This window comes from Eumetopias jubatus, unplaced genomic scaffold, assembly GCF_037043125.1.
Source record: "Eumetopias jubatus isolate StellerSeaLion01/CBP00866 unplaced genomic scaffold, mEumJub1_p1.0 scaffold_3, whole genome shotgun sequence".
In the NCBI taxonomy this organism is placed as follows: domain Eukaryota; kingdom Metazoa; phylum Chordata; class Mammalia; order Carnivora; family Otariidae; genus Eumetopias; species Eumetopias jubatus.
In genome coordinates this window covers 80,859,256-80,873,190 of record NW_028274809.1, presented here as the reverse complement: position 1 = coordinate 80,873,190, position 13,935 = coordinate 80,859,256, and the positions used below count along the sequence as shown (strand labels likewise).

Genomic DNA, 13,935 nt, shown 5'->3' with positions numbered 1-13,935 from the left:
ATTTTTTGTTGAAAGCTACACTTTGAATTTTATAATGTGGTAACTCTGGAAATCAGAATTTTTTTTGCTCTCCTCGGAGAGGAGAAATTCTTTTCAAGTAAGGTTTGTTCTACTCCTTCTGGAACCAGGGACTAGAGTCCTATACTGGGAACATTTCTTGCTTGCCATAGGATGTAGCTGTTTGGTGACTTTTCTAAGCTATTTTTGTAAAGTCTGTATTCTTAGTCATGTATGGCCTCTGAAGTCTGTTTCTTTATCTTGTGTTCAATTAGTGTTTTAACAGAGATTTCCTTGAATGCCAGGAGCCCTACCCCTACCCCCAGGGAAAAACAAAACCAAGCAGAAAGAGGAGAGAATGAACAAATAAAAGAAAAAAATTATCTCCCAGTTTTTGCAGTATACTCTGTGTTGGAGCATTTCCTAAATGTTTAGCCAGACCATTTACATCTCTGCTTTAAGCCTTCACTTCTTTGTGTTAACCAAGAGATCGGCCAGAGACAAAAGCTTAAAGTCTTCTCAGGTCTTTTCTGGCATGTGTTCTGCCCTGGGCATGTACGTGACTTTCCAAATTCCCAGTATGCAAGGGTCCTTTTGAATGCCCTTAATTTCCCAAAGAAACTCTCTCCCCACGTTTTCCACCCCGGATTTTGGCCCTGTATTGTATACTTCAACCATAGTCATTTGCCCCACCTCAATGCTGGTAATCGATTTGCCTTACAATATTTTCAAGAAATGTCCACCACTTTTCCAACCTGAGCAAGTTACAGGTTAGGCAAAACAAAAACAAAGCACTTGTGTCAGTTCTTCAGACAGGTTAGACTAGACAAGCACAATTCTTTGCAAGTAAGGTTTGTTTTACTCCTTCTGGAACCAGGGACTAGAGTCCTATGTGGGAACATGACCTACAATCTTCAAGCCTATAGATATACCACAGAGGTGGCTGAGACAAGGGCAAATGAAAACATCACAAATCTTTTCTACCAATTTGAGGTTACATTTTTCTTTTTTTTCTTTATTTCAGATATTTTTTATTTCTTCAAATTTATCAGGAGTGACTGAAATAAAAAAATATAATTGAGTCCGTCATCATGGAAATGGCTTTAAGAGAAAACTGGTCAGATGAATATTATTGCTTCCCATTTTCAACCAGTGGAATAGTTACCATTGATAAATAGACAGCCAACAGTCTGTCAAGAATGCTCAAGATATGTTATATAATACAACATGCCTGTTCACAGGGGCGGGGGGTGAAAGACTAGGAAATAACTTATGTGAACTTCTTGATTTCATCATACAAGACCAGCACAAAAGCACCACCCATGCCTCTGAGAACATTGGATCACGCCCCTTGAAAAACGCTTTGTCTCCTTCATCACGAGCGACTTTCTTCCAGCAGTCTACTGTGCCTGTGCACGTGATGTCAGTTCCTTTGCGCCCTGACTGCATCATCATTCAGGGGTGAACAGTGTCAAACGGGTAGGACGTCAACCTGGCAACTGCTGTGACGGATTGGGTGATCATCTAGCTGATGAAGATGTGAGTATTCTTGGGATCTGGAAGCATCCCCTTTGTGGTGTCATAGATACCAAAGTAGGCAGCTCGGTAGATGATGATGCCCTGCACAGACACATTAAAGCCTTGGTACAAGCCCTTAATCCCATCAGATTTGTAGCTCTTAACCAGGAAGTCACAGAGGACTCTGAATTCCCTTTCAGCTCCAGCTTTGCCCACATTGGCTGCTAGCCGGGTATGGGCAAAATCAAGACGATACACAAAACACAAGGACGTGGCCCCAGCGGCACCACCTGATGCCAGATTCCCAGCAAAGTAGCGCCAAAACTGGGTTCTCTTGTCCACACCACACAGGAAGATCTGCTTGTATTTATCTTTGAAGGCGAAGTTGAGAGCCTGGGTGGGAAGTATCTGATGACATTGTCCAGGTTACCGTGCCAGAAGGACAGGACTCCCTGCTCCTTGGGGATGCGAACCACACAGTCTATAATGCCCTTGTATTGCTTATCTGCGGTGATTTGCTTGCTGGCATGCTGCACCTGCAGCAGCAGCTTGACCCGCTCGATGGGCGCTACCGCCGTCTTGGAGATGGCCGCGGCCACTCCACCCGCCAGGAAGTCCTTGGCGAAGGACACAGCGACATCCGTCATGAGGTTACCTTTTTCTTGATACAAGGTTCACTTGGATCCTGTAAATCTTTGCTTTCCAGAGTTAACAAAGTTGATTCTAAAATTTTTTGCTTGATTTTCTGATGTCTCTGTGGAGCCCTGGGTCCTTGGAGCTGCCTCCTCCACAATTCCCACTGACATGTGGCAGCTATACTTTTGCCCACCTCTTTATATATAATCTTCATCATTCACATTGTTTTGGGTACAACTCTTGCCACGGCATAGAGTTGTGTGTTGCTTTTAATAGTCATTTGAGCCCATTTCCATGTTTTGATATGAGAGATGTTTTGTCTCAGTTATTTTATATTACTTTATGTTTAATGTTTGTATGAACATTATGTGTGTGTATGCATATTTGTGTATATGTTCATTTCATTACGTGGTCTGCTTTCTTTGTTCATTTTTGTTGTTGTGTTTCTCTTTGTGTTTAGGAAGCCTTCCATATCTTGTTCCCTTTGCATGCATATCTCTTTTTTTTAAAGATTTTATTTATTTATTTGACAGAGAGATAGAGATAGAGCACAAGTAGGCAGAGAGGCAGGCAGAGGGAGAGGGAGAAGCAGGCTCTCCGCTGAGCAGGGAGCCCGATGAGGGGCTCGATCCCACGACCCCAGGATCATGACCCGAGCCGAAAGCAGACGCTTAACCAGCTGAGCCACCCAGGTGCCTCTGCATGCATATCTTTATGTAATACCCTTAGTTCTTTCTTTTTGGTTCCCTACTAGGAATAACAATTTAATTAGCTTGTGTCATCCTTGCCCTGCTGACCTTCTCTTCTGCAACACCCAGTTTAATCAGTAATACATTTCTTTGTTTTTACCTTTTTATACTAAAAACACTTAAGCTTACATTATTATAAATGACGTCTTTGTTCCCAGCTATTTCACATGAGACTGTCACTATGCTTATTTTACTCTCCACTTTAACTCCCATTTTTGCTAGTTTTATCATTTAAACATTGCTGGAATGTATAACGTTAACCCCTATTCCCACCTTTGTTTTAATTATTATAGTTTTTTAATACTTTTTAGTATTTCGTAGATTTAAGATAACATTTTCTAAGTAACCTTAGTTATTCTTGCAACTTTTCTTTCCATATGAATTTTAGAATCAGTTTCTTAGGTTCTAAGAAAAACTCTGTAAGCAAGTTGCTTGGAATTGTATTGAATCTTGGATAAATTGGCTGGAATTTACCCACATAAATCTTTGCATATTTGTTGTTAGTCTTACCACTAGGTATGGTTTTTGTTGCTATTGTAAATTACTTAGAAAACCATGATCTCTCCATGAATCTATTTCTTATTTTTTCCATAACATCAACAGATACCCTGACCTTCACTTGGTCTTCTTGCTCCTCTCTGCACTTGCCTCCAAGTGGTTACCTATGCCCTGTCCCTTCAGTGTAGCTCACACACTAAATGCCGCAGACACCATATGTCTCATCACACTGAACACTCGCCCTGTCAATGCTGGCCAGTCCTCACACTAACCAAGCTGTTTTTAGGGCCAGGTTATACTTTTCAGTCTCTTCTGATCCTCGTGTTTTAATAAGTGCCCTTGTTTTAGGCTGTGGTTTTGGTCTAGGCAGGTATTAATGGGACCCTGAGCTGGCAGTGGAGATGGGGTCAAGACATGAAACAATATTGAAGGAGAACTTCCAGCCCATGACAAATGGTGAAATGTAGGAAGCAAGGAAGGGAGAAGCACTATGATTTTCCTCTTCCTTCAGACTCTTGGGGTTGTGTGCCAGAGGGCTTTTGCTTTCCACTTCATGCTATCAAGGTAGGAAGGCCAAAAACTCACTTCAGAAGTGAACACCGTCTCCCTCAATTCCCTGTCCTTCCCACAGCTCTCCAACTCCACCCTGTTCTGCACTGACAGTCCCAACATCCCTTGGGTTCTCTGGCTGTTTGCTGCCTTCTAACAATGAGATCCTATGCCTGATACACTGTGGATGCCCCATGAATGTTATGTGACCAAATGAATGACGACTATTGCATGTTAATGTCTTTGTAACCTCTAGGACAGGTCAAGATGGTACAATTGTGCTCAAAACATATTTGGCACTAGTGTGGCTAATAAACCCATACATTAGAGCTGAATGTGTTGAATCGATGGCAGGCCAGGCTCTCTCTTGCCTCTAGGCCTTTGTGTGTGCAAATTTCTCAGCTAGAAAAATTTCTGCCCTCAGCCCCTCCTTGGGTTGCTAACATTTACACTCCTTGAGGAGAACTTCTCTGATGAGCCCCTTCTTTCCTTCCTTCCTTCCTAAGTTTATTTTATTTTTTTAGTAATCTCTATAGCCAATGTGGGGCTCAAACTCACAACCCATGAGATCAAGAGTTGCATGTTCTTTCTAACTGAGTCAGCAAGGAACCCTATTTTTTTTTTTTTTAAGTAAGTTCTATAGCCCAACATCAGGCTTGAACTCATGACCCTGAGATCAAGAGTCACATGCTCTACGGACTGAGCCAGCCAGGTGCCCCACAACACTTGCACTTTAATCAGTAAACTCATCTGCTTCTAAGCTACTTGAGGACAGGGAGGGACCTCAAGTGCCTTGTAAGCAGTGCCTGGCACATATTAGGCACAAAAATATAACTTTTTGGACTGAATGAATTGGATTGCTTCCATCAAAGGGAAGAGAAAGCTGTTCCCTTTTTCAAAACAGTCCTTCTGAACCATGTAGAGTGTTCTCTTTCCTATCTTAAGAGAGCCCTCCACTAAGGGGTCCCACCCCCAGCTCACTAGAGGATGTGACCCAGGACTTCAGATGGCATATGCATGGAAACCAGTACTCCTCTCCCCTTAACAAAAAGGTGTGGGTGCAGATGGCTACCAGCTGTGGTACCTCATCCTCTGGAGCTATGCCAGTTTACCCTTTTATGCATGGCCCCACCCCTGCTGCCTAGACCGTCTGGGTTCCCATTAGTGAGCCTGGTGGCAGCTTTGCCTCTGCCCTTGACCCAGGGAGCCTTGGCCCTTTATATCCCCCACCGTCCAACCAACATCCTCCCCCATTTGCTGAGCTTTCCTGCAGCTGACACAGGGCCAAGGCTCCTGGATCCATCCAGTGCCAGGAAACTTCTTGTACTAATTTATAACCACAATGCCCGAAAATTCTAACCTTGAGGATGTCTGTGAGTCATACACACCTCCCAGGGCTGGCAGCCACACAAGAACACCCAGGGTAGAGGGCTGCTTGGGAGCCGGCAGTCAGCACAGGGGGCACTAGGCCATTTGGAATCCTTCATCTCGTCCCTCCACTTGCCCTTCTTTGCTGTTCCTTGTCTCCACCAGACCTGGCCGTCCAGGGAATGGTCAGTCCAGAGCAGGAAAGAGGAGCTGGGGGTCTTGGGAGGACTTTGGCAGCCCTCATGGACTGCGGCCACCGGGAAATATTACAAATTGCTTCTGGGCCTTATGGCTGTTGCTGGGCTGCAGGCTCTAAGGTCATTTTCTCCCTCTCAAGAAATGACCTGGGCATGAATTTTTTTCAGCCATGTCAACATCTCCGGTTACCCCACCACTCTCTCCTAGATCCCGATGAGCGTATGCCAGTCCCCGGTAAGCAGAGCGGCAACCTCCAACAAGAGGAAGGCATGCTCCGTGTTTACCTTGTTAGCACCTGCCTCTCAGGACAGCCCAGTCTCTTCCTGCTATTTAGGACTTCGCTTCCAGTCACTGTTAAGTGCAGGGGCCAGCACTGTCTAACAAAAATGCAATGCAAACCACATCCGTAATTTTAAATTTCCTAGTAGCCACGTTTAAAAAATGTAAAAAGACACAGGTGGAATGAATTTTAGTAGTATATTTAACTTAACCCGAAGTATCCAAAATATTATAATTTTAACAGGAAACCAGTATAAAAATAATTGAGTCATTTTACACTCTAAGTTTCATGGGAGGGTATCTTATACGGCTTCAGTTCTTAATATTTATATTGATTAAAATTTAATAAAAATGTAAAATGCAGTTCTTAAGTTGCAACGGTCCCATTTCAAGGGCGCAACGGCCACGTGTAGCCGGGGCTGCCGTGAGTGGCGGCGCAGGCGTGGACAGTCGGAAACCGAGTGGTAGCTCAATTCAGCAGGCACGCTTTCGGGCTCTTAATTCAGTATCCCTGTGTATTAACCACATCTTTCCTTTTCTGCATTCTTCTGCTTTGACCCTGGAGGGACTGTCCCTCCCAATTCCCAAAGATAGCAGACAACTAACTCACTTGTAAGTATGCGTTTCACAGACAGTCCCAGCAATCCAGAGTCCACATCCGACCGCCTGTGTGGGGCTCTCGTACCCTGGGGCCACTACCCACCTGCCGTGATCACCTGCCGCCAGCCCAGACAACCGGGGAGTGCCCCAGGGCCCGCTGAAACGATTCTAACTAGACAATTCTAAGGCTGCTCACCCGGCCTCCCTGTTCCTTCTTGTGGAAACCACAAAAAAGGCTCCGGTTCATGTTTCCTCCACCCTCGGCCTCCTGACCAACCCCAGCGCTTCGGGCTGCGGACCCTGCGCTGCGGGGCGTGCTGCCCATTTCTAACAAACCTGGAGTACATCAAGCTTCTTCCTTCGTGACCGTCATTTCCGTGTCTGCATGTCTCACCATTCCGTTTTAAACAAATCCCCGGTACCCCTAAACCACCCTATTCCTGGGCTCATCTTCCCTTTCAGCCACCTCCTGCCCAACCCTGGCATCCTCCTTCTTAACTTTTCTCTGTTCTGCGAATGAGGTTCCTGCTTGGTGAAGCTCCTATTTCCTGAGCAGGCCCCTCATGTATGGTTGGGCAGGTTGTCTACAGCAACCAATTAGGGCTGATATCCAGCCGTCACTGGGTTGGCGGGAGGAAGCCCCTTTCTCTATGCACTGGCAAAACTGTTCCTCCTTCCCACCATCCCTCCTTCCTAACTCCAACCCTTCACGGAGTCCTTCCTGATATGTTTGCAGACCTTGTGCCCCTGAAACAGAAGGTGGGGTCCTACTTGTGGAGCTGCTTTGTTATTGCACTGGAATGTATCCTTCTGCCACAAAGGCTGGCTGCAGGAAGGTGGCCTGAGCTGCCTGGGGCAGCAGTACGAAGGCAGAAAAGATACTCCTTTGCCTCCTCAGTCACTCGGCTTCTGCTTCTGGGCGGAGTTCTCACCTTCACCCACTCGACCCGCCTCCCACTGACCCCAGAGAGGAAATGCTGACAAGGGTGTGAAGCAGGCCCTTTCTCACCTGCCTCCTGCCTGTAATTCAGTGGGGCTCAAGTTTCCAAGCATGAATCCTGAGAGTTTAGGCTAGATCACTTTTTCTCAAAATGAGGACTGTCAGAATCACTGGAGGGCTCAGGAAAACACAGATCACTGGGCTCCAGCCCCGGAGTTTCCCGCACAGTAGGTCTGGGATGGGACCCAGGAATCTGCATTTCTACCATGTTGTTCCCAGGCGATGTCGACGCCCTTGGCCCTGGAACCACACTTTGAAAACCACTGCTCTCGATTTTGTGCTTTAGGCATCAGCCACCACCTGAAGTGGTGGCCCTAGTGTCCACTCCTGAAACTTAGGTGTCCCCGTTTTGCAGAATATGGCACCTGAGCTCTCTGGGGAGAGATTTTGTCCTGAGGTGGATCATTTTGTTTTCCTTCAGCAAGTCTTACATATTCTCTCTGTGAAAGCTTGTGGGCCAGGAAAAAATATCCAATATTGTGTTGCACACGCTGTGTGTTTTTGACACCCAAGTGATGACGGTAATTTTCAAAGCTCCACAGAAGTATTACATTAAATTTCTCCTCTTGTTCACCCTCAGCTGAGTGACACTGAGGTTCTGATTCCAGAACAAATAAGGATTTTCTGGGCTTGTTGCTATGAGCTATAAACCTCACAGGGAGAAAAATCAAGATGGATCTTATTTTAGAGAAGCCTATCTCTTTCTGGCTCGCTCTCCTTTCCCACTTAACGAAGATGTTGGCTTTTCAGGAACCCCAGCTCAGCTTCCGAAAGCCATAGCAGCATAAGTAGGATGCTGAAAAGAAAAGCCGTATCCTCCCCCACTTGGTACCAGCTTCCCTTGGAGAGCGGGAAGCCTCATTAAATGACAGCAAGTTGAAAACTGTCGGCGAGAGAGGCAATTTGCATGCAACACTGAAACCCCTATGCACTCGTCATTTCCGACTTGTGACTGCCTGTCTATGAGGACACCTTGGAAGTTTCCCCAGATTGCTGCAGCCTCCAAAATTGGACCCGGTTTTGTGAGCTGATGTCTGGATATGCTGCCTCCTGGGGAGGAGGGGATGGGGGAGAAAACAGATTTTAAAGCGCTCCTTAAATTGAAACCCAAATCCTCTCCAGTCTGCACAGTGAGAACTGCTTCAGCCAGGCGTGCTTTCTCTTTGCACAGCCCTTAAATGATGCGGAGAGATGGCCCCCGGGAAGCCCTGTCACTTAACTCTTTTTGCACTGGTGGGCAGGCCAATCTTCAGGAGCCAAGCTCTGCGTGGCAGCAGGGAACACAGGGCATGTTTGGAATCAGAGGCTCTGAACACTAGAGGCGCTTGGGGAGCTTTTAAAAAAATACCCATGCCTGAGCTCCTCCCCAGACCAATGAAATCAGCATCCCTGAGATTGGGGCCAGGGCATCAGTCAGTCATTTTTACCCCTCCTCCACTCAGTGTGCACTCAGGGCACAGCCAGCCTTGAACACCCCTGCTTAAAGCCTGCCTGCCACTTACTGGCTGGGTGATATTGGGAGGCTGCTCAACTTTGGGTTCCCTGCTGACTCAATGCGGTGGATGCTATTTACTTCCCAGATTGTGGTGAGTAGCAGGGGCAGTCAATGGGTATAGAGAGCTTAGCACAGTAAAAGGTCTACCCTAAATCCTGAATAAATGGTATATTCTATTTTGAGCTCGGGTTGGCAACTGACGGAAGATCCTGAAATGTAGAAATGAAGTGAGAAATAAAATTAAAAACAAAATCTAAGGAAGTGAAATGGTAAGCCAAGGGTTAGGTGAAAATATTCGCAATACGCAAATAAATGATGAAGGACTCGTACCCAGAATATAGAAAGATGCCTACAAATCTGTGATAAAAAGATAAAGAACCCAATAACAAAAGAGCAAAAGACTTCAACAGACATCTCACAAAAGAAGATAAAAGATTGGCCAATAAATGCATAAATGCATAAAAATATGTTTAATGTAGTCATTAGGGAAATGCAGATTAAAATCACCCCAAGAGATCACTTCACATCCATTGCAGTAGCTGGAATTCAAAAGATTGATAATACCCAATGTTGGTGAGGATGTGGATCAATTGGAAGGCTCCTACATTGTGGGTAGGAGCATAAAATGGTATGATTCTTTTGCAAATCTGTTTGGTAGTTTCTCATAAAGTTAAACATCTATTTACAATACAAAACAATCCCAGCCCAGAAGAAATGAACACATGTCCACAAAAGACTTATACATGAATGTTTACAGTTACTTCATTTATAGGCAAATACTGGAAACAACCCAAATGCCCATCAATTGGTGAAAAGATCAACAAATTGGAGTATGTTACTCAGCATTAGAAATGAACGAACCGCTAATACCACAGCAGAGATAAACCTCAAAAATAGTAAGAAAGAAGCCAGACACGGAAGAGTGTATCTGTGTGATTCCGTTCAAGTGAAGTCCAGAACAAATCTAATCTACAGTGGCAGCAAACAAAACAGTGACAGAAAACAAAGGGTGGACAAGATCGACTCAAAAGAGGCCTGAAAACTTTCTTGGAGATAGAAATGTTCCATTTCTTGTTAGAGGTGATAGATACACAGTGTGTGCATTTGTAAAAACCGAACCTCACAATTAAACCTGTGCATTTTGTTGTAATTGGATGAATCCAGTAAGAAAGGGTTTGGGGAAAATAAATAATAAAATCTCTCAGCAGAGATTCTAAGTGGTGGGTGAAAGAACGGATCCTGGAGAATGACTCAGTGTGCGGCTGCCAAGTTCACTACCAGCTGTTTTTGCCGGGATCGGAGGAAGTGTCGGTACCTAAAAGGAGGTGGACAGCAGATTTACATGGAATATTCATCAAGGATGTGTGCCCTCTGCAGAGGAGTATCATCCTCTCTCTACTCACGTCGTTCTCTTGCCAGGTTGAGAAGCATTCCGTTCTCCACGATTTATACACATAAAATCTTATGACAGAGTAAAACCATTCTGAGTGGGTTTTCAACTTGTATGTTTACCAGAGACTAACCCCCGAATGTGATGTTGTGGTGTGATGTCTTAATCCAGCCAGTGCTCAGGAGCAGACGTGAAGAGGTTTCAACTGGCTGAAGAGGGGACAGTATGAACATCGCTGAGGATGATGATTGCAGTGAACGGAAGTATATCAAACGCACAAACACATGAGTGTGTAATAATATTAAGCCAGCAATGGCAACAAAAGTAAATCTAATTGGTCACCATTGGAAGATGCTGGGGAACCGAAGCATTATTCTGAAAGCTGCAAATAAAAGGAAAGAATTAAGCATGGAGCTTGCTTTCTCTTTACTAATGGTACCATCTGGTAAAGCATTAATACACAAGGAGACGTTTATTTTACAGAAGCATCCCAGCTAATAAATGAAGAAAGAAAAGTAGATTTTTTTTAAAGATTTTATTTATTTATTTGAGAGAGAGAGAGAATGAGAGCTAGAGAGCACGAGAGGGAAGAGGGTCAGAGGGAGAAGCAGACTCCCCGCTGAGCAGGGAGCCCGATGCGGGACTCGATCCCGGGACTCCAGAATCATGACCTGAGCCGAAGGCAGTCGCTTAACCAACTGAGCCACCCAGGCGCCCCGAAAAGTAGATTTTGAATATCATAATTTTGGATGTAGGAGGATTGTTAGCTATTAACATCGCAAAAAGAAAGACAACCAGACAAGATGTGCCTCCTGATGGAAGCACACACCACCATCCAGCAAGTCTTCTTACCAAAAATATCCATCCTGAATCTGATCAAGCCCATAGATGTAACTCCCAATACAGAGAACAGAGGAGCTTGTTAAACAGCACCCGTGGGATCCAGTCAGCAAAATTCAGACTCGGGAAACTATAGGACAAAGCATTTTTTTTTTTTTACAACAAATTAAAGGTAAGGAGAAAAAAGTGGAAAGGAAACTATAGATTAAAAGACAGTGTAAACGCATCAACCAATTGCGATGTGTGGCTTCCAACTCAACCAAGCAATAAAAAAAAAAAAAAAATTACTGACATTTAAGAGGCAATTGGAATTCTGGTAAGTAGAAATAAAATATGTAATTTTCAAATAACTAAGGGAGGGAAAAGATATAAGATCCTTGAAAGTCCAGTAAAAGGCAGAGGGAAATAAAAGAACAACACAGTGAGAGAATCTTCTTGTGACTAGTTGATTCCAGGTGATGCCATTTGTGTAAAGAAGACTGTATGTTTGTAATGCAAGTAAAATGTAAGCCTGGGTTCTTAACTCCAAGGAGAGGAGCAGGATTTCAGTGGGAATAATGGCAGAGTTTCATCTTATTTTATTTACTTGATATTATTTGAATTTTTAATATAAACGTATTAGTTTAGGGAACTTTATTAAAATATCAAAAAGAGATGACAAATTTCAGCTACACACAGGGACTGGTAGGTCTTGAATTTCTTTTTTTTTAAGATTTTGTTTATTATTTGACAGACAGTGAGAGAGAACAAGAAGTGAGAGCAGCAGGGGGAGTGGGAGAGGGAGAAGCAGGCTTCCCGCCGAGGAAGGGTCATGATCCCAGGATCCTGGGATCATGACCTGAGCCGAAGGCAGAGGCTTCACCTACTAAGCCACCCAGGTGCTGCTGGCCTTGAATTTCTAACTCAATTTCCTGGGGCAGAGCCCAGGTACCACCTTTTTACCTCTACCCCAGGTGATTCCATGGAGGTAGTCCAGGGATCACACTTGGAGAAACTTGAGTCTGACGAGGCTGAGGAGAAGGCTTAGTGTGAATGAGGGAGCAGCAAAGGTGGCTGGATGGGGGTCTTTTTGTGTCTCCTGCCACTCCTGCCCCAGCCTGGAGCTTTGTAGGTGTTCAACAGGTATTTACCTTATTTATTTATTTATTTTTTTAAGAGCGGGAGGGTGTTGGGGGAGGGGCAGAGAGAAAGGACTCTTAAGCAAGCTCCATGCCCAGCACGGAGTCCCACACGGGGCTCGATCTCACGGTCTGATGAGATCATGACTGAGCTGAAACCAAGAGCCGGGCGCTCAACCAACCGAGCCACCCAGGCACTCCTGGTGAGGACTTTTAAATAAAGCCTGTAGACAATGAGGGTCTGATAGTCTCAAGGCAAGGTCAGGAGAAGGCCACCCACCTGCCAGCCCCAGAAACTTGCCATGGAAGAACGCCCCGTCAGAGCATTCGGGCAAAGTCAGAGGCTGGTTAGGGTGTCAAGGTGGAGTCAATGCTTTGGAAAAACATAGGAACAATTCCCTTCATCCTGTCCTTCCTTATCACCAGTGTCTGATTCTCAGTGACACAAAGAATCAAAATTCTTCTGACTCTGGATCATTCCTTCAGTGGTTGAATTAATTAAGATCATGGAGATTTGCTGAAACCTGTAATTTGGAAGTTGAGGCTCATACTCCTTAGATGGCCAATTCGGCGTTGTCTTGAGGAAGATCCACAAGATGCTAAGGTTTGTTTGTTTGTTTTTCCCTTTAAAGAAAAATTCTCAGGTCATAAGTAATTGAGTTTCGCCCCTCCAGTGTGTGTTTGTTCTGGCATCAAAATTTAGACTGTTTAAATGTTTCAAGTGTACAGTTTGGTACATTTTAACATATGTATATATCCGTGAAACCATCACCATAGCTGGGCTGATTTTTTTTTTTTAAATCAAAGTGCAGTAATTGTCCCTTTAAACATACACACATGCAATGCACACATACTCCAATTTTTTTTTAAAGATTTTATTTATTTATTTGGCAGAGAGAGACACAGCGAGAGAGGGAACACAAGCAGGGGGAGTGGGAGAGGGAGAAGCAGGGAGCCCGATGCGGGGCTCGATTCCAGGACCCTGAGATAATGACCTAAGCTGAAAGGAAGCTTAACGACTGAGCCACCCAGGCGCCCCTACTCCAATGTTTTCATATGGTAGGAGGGACTAACCTGATCAGAATTTATCTTTAGGGAAATAGTACATAGAACATGCAATACTCGAAGTTCATTGGTTTGCTGCTTGTTTCATTGTTATAAAGTTTTTTTTATTTTACAACAGTTTTAGATTTACAGAAAAGATGGAAAGACAGTATGAGAATTTCTGTGTCCCCTATTGTCAACATCTTACCTTACTATGGTATAGTCCTCATGATTAATGAACTAATTCAGCTATTATTAACTAAAGTCTAAAGTTTATCCAGATTTCCTTAGTTTTTATCTCCAGTCCTTTTCCTGTTGCAGGACCCATCCAGGAGACTGCAAGACATTTTGTCATCGTGTTTCCATAGATTCCTCTTGGCTGTGACAGTTTCTCAGCCTCTCCTTGTTCTTGTTGGTCTTGCCAGTTTTGAGGAGTATTGATCACGTATTAGGTAAAATATCCCTCAATTTGGGCTTGTTTGATGTATTTATCATGATTAGACTGGATTATGGGTTTTTGAAAGGAAGATCACAGGTTCAGTGACATTCTTATCACATCACACCCAGAGTCTAAACTTCCAGAATGATTTACCACTGATGATGTTAAACTTGATTATCAGAGGTGTTTTATAACAGATAAAATTGTCCAGAATAGA

At 44.2% G+C, this 13,935-nt stretch overlaps 1 pseudogene; it reads right to left on the bottom strand.

Annotated features, from left to right (window-relative positions):
- Positions 1 to 1,267: 1,267 nt before the first annotated feature.
- Positions 1,268 to 2,162, bottom strand: LOC114202576 (ADP/ATP translocase 2 pseudogene; annotated as a pseudogene).
- Positions 2,163 to 13,935: the final 11,773 nt, after the last annotated feature.